Raw genomic sequence first — 6,000 nt, 5'->3', positions numbered from 1 at the left:
AACCTTCGCCCTACAATGTCATCATGGGCAGGATATGAGTCCATAGATTGCGAGGAACAGCTTCGGCATATCACCAATACCTACGCTTTCCCATACCTATGGGTGAAATGGAAATCAAAGGTGACCAACAAGACGCAAGGCTGTGCAATCTAGCGTAAATCAGACTCAACGAAGAAAGAACTGCTGCTCAACAACACGAAAGAAAAAGATGCAAGGCAAACACCAAGGAAGTACAGGACGGAGCCTCCTTAGTGCCCAAAGCCGTCTCAACACCGGAGAAAAGTACCTCCGCCACTCCAGGCGCAGATGTCTCCGCCAAATGACAATCATAGAAAGTCACTCCTCAACAACCTCAGCAACAAATCTGCTCACCGGTGGAACCAACGAAGAAAATCAACACCGGGACGGAGGCAGAACCAAAGATGCTCAACATCGGAAATTTACTTGAAGAGGAAGAGGAGGTGAAACTACAAAGGTTGCTAAAAGAGTACGCGGACGTCTTTGCATGGTCAATGGAGGACATGCCAGGAATTGATCCAAATTTGGTCTCACACCACCTTCGGCTCAGACCGGAAATACCACCGTTCAAGCAACGCATACGTAAAGTAGCGGACATCTACCACGAAGGGGTAGAAAAAGAGTTGCAAAAGCTACTTACAGCTGGGTTCATACGAGAAGTCAAATACCCCACGTGGGTATCCAAAATGGTCGTTGTTCCTAAGAAGAACGGAGGCGTACACATTTGCATCGACTTTAGCAATCTCAACAAAGCATGCCCCAAAGACGGCTATCCACTGCCAAATATTGACCAACTGGTCAACGCAACCGAAGGCCACCAAAGACTATCCTTCATGGATGGATACTCAGGCTACAACCAAATATCCCTTGCAGAAGAAGATCAGGAGCATACTGCGTTCTTTACCCCCACGAGGCCTATATTGCTATACAAGGATGCCTTGTGGACTAAAGAACGCGGGGGCAACATACCAACGATTAGTAGACAAAATCTTTAAACCATGGATAAGCAAAATACCGGAGTTCTACGTGGACGACATGCTCGTCAAAAGCAAAGAAGCAAAAAACCATCTCTCAGACCTAAGGGAGATATTCGAAGCCATGAGGAACTTTCACATGAAGGTGAACCCGGAGAAATGCACGTTCGGAGTTACCTCAGGAAAATTCCTGGGATATATGGTGACTAAGCGAGGAATTGAAGTAGACCCCGAAAGGGTCAGAGCAATAATGGAGATGGCATCTCCACAAACCCTAAAATGAGTACAAAAGCTAAATGGAATTTTAGCTTCCATGGGAAGATTCATAGCAAGATCTTCAGATAAATGCAAAGCATTTTTCGACACGCTAAGGAAATGAAACAGGTTCATGTGGACCGTAGAGTGCGAGCAAGCCTTTCACAAAATCAAAGAGTACTTAGCATCAGTACCCATTCTGCAGAAGCCGGATCCAGGTGAGATACTCACCATATACCTAGCAGCAACAAGATACGCTGTGAGCCAGTGTTGGTACGAGACCAAGGGCAGGGAGAAAAGCCTGTATACTACATCAGCAAGACACTCAGTTCAGCGGAGCGTAATTACACCAAAATGGAGCAACTCATATATGCCTTAGTAGTGGCAACACAGAAACTAAGGATACTTTTTGATGCACACACCATTCGAGTTTTCACAAAAGCTCAAATAAGTCAAATCCTCGACAGCATGAAGAAAATTGGAAGAGTGGCAAAATGGAATGCCATGATCAAACAATTTCACACAATCTTCAAAACAAGGAAAGCTGAGAAATCACAAATCTTAGCAGACTTCCTAGCGGACCTACCTCTGAACGACGAAGCGGAGATAGATGACATCCCAGGAATGGAGGAAGATAAGCCAGAATCATAAGATCTCCTCGAACCGCAAAATTGATGAAGGTGGGAAATTTTCGTAGATGGCTCCTCAAACGGAGAAGGAGTAGGCATAGGGATTGTGATAACAACCCCTACCGGAGACCGACTCATCTATGCATTCAGATTAGAATTCTGACAATACACTAACAACATCACGGAGTATGAGGCGGTCATACATGGTCTACGTTTAGCACAAGAGCTGGGCTTATCGGATGTTCGTTTAACTAGTGACTCACAATTGGTCATTAGACAAATCAAGCTCAAATATAAAACTCTGGATCCAATACTGTCTTCGTACCTAAAGTTAACACATGAGCATGCATCAAAGATCAACAAGGTCACATTCAGACATGTCTGTCGAAAAGACAACAGACACGCAGATGCCTTAGCATTCATATCATCAATGCTGAGAGACAGGAATACCACCTCAGTCCAAATTGGGAAAATTTATGAACCTTCGATAGAAGTACTAACCTCATCAGTTGAGGAAACCCTGGCCGTCCAGACCAGGGCCATGAGAGAGCAGAGAAAGAGAAAGAAGATGAAGGAATGAAAGAACCAGATAACGAAGCAGACGGGTCTGACAAAGATCAATCCATGTCAGATGGAAGCAACGAAGACGAAGGGGAAGAATATTGGATAATCCCAATTCACCAGTATCTTGACAAAGGTACCCTACCCGCGGATATCAAAGAAGCTCGAAAACTCGAGTCAAAGGCAGCAATGTACAACCTACGAGATGGAATACTGTATAAAAGGTCATTTCTTGGACCTATGATGCGGTGCCTCTCACAAACCGAAGGAAGAAAAATACTGCATGATATACACAATAGAGAAGCTGGAAATCATAGCGGAATAAGGTCTTTGGCAATCAAAGCTAAAATGCAAGGATACTGTTGGCTAATCATGGAAGAAGATACAAAGAACGTAGCAAGGCGTTGCGAAAGATGCCAACGCTTTTCCAAGAAGATTAAAGCACCAGCAACGGAGCTTAACTCGGTCATCAGCCCATGGCCATTCGCCAAATAGGGAGATGACATTGTTGGACCCTTGATAGAGGGGACACCGAAAAGAAGATACCTTATAGTAGCTACAGATTATTTCACCAAATGGGTGGAAGCAAGGGCTTTGGCAAGAATTAGGGACACGAATGTCTTTAAATTCTTGTTTGAGCAAATCATCTGCAGGTTCGGGATACCAGCCGCCATAGTCTCTAACAATGGCAAACAGTTGGAAGGAAAAAACATAGACATGCTATTGAACGCTTTCAACATTCAGAAAAACAAGTCTACTCCAATATATCCTAAGAGCAATGGAAAAGCGGAGGCCACTAACAAGACGATAGCAATGAACTTAAATAACAAGCTGGGGGCATACAAGAAAAGATGGTGCGAGCAGCTGCTCAATGTCTTATGGGCCTACCGTACTACGAGAAGGACGACCATGGTAGAAACTCCGTTTTTGTTAACCTACGGAGCCGAAGCAGTTATCCCAACGGAGATAATACTGCCAACAACCAAAACAGAGGCATGGGAAAAGAACCTGACAACGGATCTTATGCTAGAAAATCTTGATGACCTTGAAGAAAGGCGGGAAGTGGCTTTCCAAAGGATGGTGAACTACCAACGAAGGATGGCTCGTGAATACAGCAAACGGGTAATTCCTAGAAACTTTGTGGTTGAAGAGTACGTACTACGTCAAATACCACCATATCAAAGGAAGAAAGAGTGGGGGAAAATTAGCTCCGACATGGGACGGACCCTACATCATACACGATATTGCCGGGAAGGGTTCATACTACCTAAGGAACCTCAAAGGGGAAGTATTGCAACACCCTTGGAATGCAATGTACCTAAAAAAGTACTACCCGTAAGTGAATGGTTATTACTCAGGAGAATAAGGGAAGGGGCAATGGCCCACCATGTTCTATCCCTGATCAAAGGTATTATAAACCTAACTAATCAACGAAAGAAACTTTTTGCTAAGAAAAAGTGCACGTTGATTAAATAAAAACTGGGTTAGAATAGACACCCTCCGTCAGAAGTGACGATGAGGCAAGGCACGACATAACTGCGCATATGTCAATCTCGGATCCTAAGGGCAAATGAATCCCACTAAAAGGAAAATAATAAGAAATATATCCCACAAATAGAGATACCTTGTCGAAGTAAAGCATCCATCGCGCTGAACACGCAGGGTTACAGGAAAATTATTACCCACGTAGAAGCCCTCGCCACCACGGTACCTTCTGGCCAAAGTATACTTGGGTAGGATGATGAATGTTCCACCAAAGGTTAAATATACCTTAGCACCTTGTGATGACTCGAATGTGCAGATAATTAGACACAACACATCTACATATATTAATAAAGGTACCATAATAGTGCTACCAAAATACGACTAACACGTCTCAAAAGTTGCAGATAACAAAGGTTCAGAACATAACAAAGAGTTGTTTCAAGGAAAGGAGACAACAAAGGACCCTCAGCTGGAGGCATAATACAACAAAGAAGTTCAGTTGGAAACAAAGTCAGCATAACATGATCATGGATAAGGAAGACAACACCCTCAGCTTGAAGCTCAGCCTCCTTAAAATCATCGTTAATGTAGTCAATGGAAGAACGCTCGAGCTGCACCCTCATATGAGAAGCTTGTGCCTCTAGATCTGAAGCCGACTTCTGACGGAGCTCTGTGATCTGAGCACTAATCTGATCATTAGCTTGCTGAAGTGCCTCAGCTTTAAACTTAGCAGTAGCATCAAACTGGAGAGATATTTCCAACGCAGATATCTGACCCTCAAGGCGGCTAATCTTGGCGTTTGCACCCACCAACTGCTCCTGGAGACCTGCGCATACGAAGGGTATCAACAACAAGAAAAAACAGTTGAAGACACAAAGGATGCTACGAAAGAATAATTATCCTAAGCTACCTCCGGCATGGATATTTAAACTATATTGAGCCTCAGCAAGATCCACCTCAGCAGCATCGAGATATTCCACAAGGGTGTCCCTTTCCGTCCGAAGATCATCAACATCTATCCGGAGCGAAGCATTCGCAGAGGATAAATCTTGGTACACACTCTCTAACTCTTCAAACCTTTTTACTAAGGATGCATGAGACATGGAAGAAGGCACGAGGTTGGCATCGACAAGTTTGTTCTTAAGAGAAAAAACCTCAGAAGTTAAGACATTACGCTCCATAGTAACTTTAGCTAAGGAAGCACAAGCATCTTCAAAATCGGCATGATACTTCTTGCTAATAATTTCTTGAGCTGAGAGACGTTTCTCGACTAAGGCAATATCCTCCTTTTGCTTTAAAATGAGACTCTCCTTCCAGCTAAGGGCTTCGTCACACCCCTTACGAAGCAAAGCCATCTGCTTCACTAAGTCAGCATTATGGGAAGACTCTAAGGAAAGTTGGGCCTCATTATAGACGGTTACGTTCATCAGCCTATCAGATTTCTTTTGATAATACCAAACGTCGGAGGTTAACTTGGCCACTTGATCTTGGAGATATATAAGTTCACTAGAGCTACCGGCTGGAAGACGAAGGTTGTCTTAGGACTATGCAACCAAAAATGAAGAAAAATCTAAGGAGAAGAAGAAACAAACCTATGGCTTTAGAGGACTCAGCAGCTAAGGCAGAGTCGGCAACCTTGCGACCATCCTCAGCAACCTTGGAAGCATTATTGGCCCTCTGAAGAGCCAATAAACAATCTTTCTGAGACCTCTGACTCTTTCTTAGATCATCTTCCAACGAAGATATCTTAGCAACAGAAGCAGCATCACTCGACGAGGGTTGTTGTGCGGTAGCAAGCGCATATTCTTGACGAGCAAGTTCCAACAAGGCACTCAAATGAGTACACTTAGCTCTATAAATCTTGAATAAGTTATAGCCAACATCGATCTGCTTGCAAATCTGCAAAACAAAGGAGTGTATGAGCAGACAGGGGATCGAATTAAGAAAAAAATCAATAAGATGAGAATCACTTACTGAGAATGATGAAAGACGAGGGAGGAAATTGGCGTAGGTGTCCGTGAAAGCCTCCATCTCTTGGATGCTACCCCTGCGGATCTCACCAAAGCTCTGACTAGAGA

Source organism: Papaver somniferum, chromosome 6 (genome assembly GCF_003573695.1).
Source record: "Papaver somniferum cultivar HN1 chromosome 6, ASM357369v1, whole genome shotgun sequence".
NCBI classification, from domain to species: Eukaryota; Viridiplantae; Streptophyta; class Magnoliopsida; order Ranunculales; family Papaveraceae; genus Papaver; species Papaver somniferum.
Note: the sequence above shows the minus strand (reverse complement) of the source record.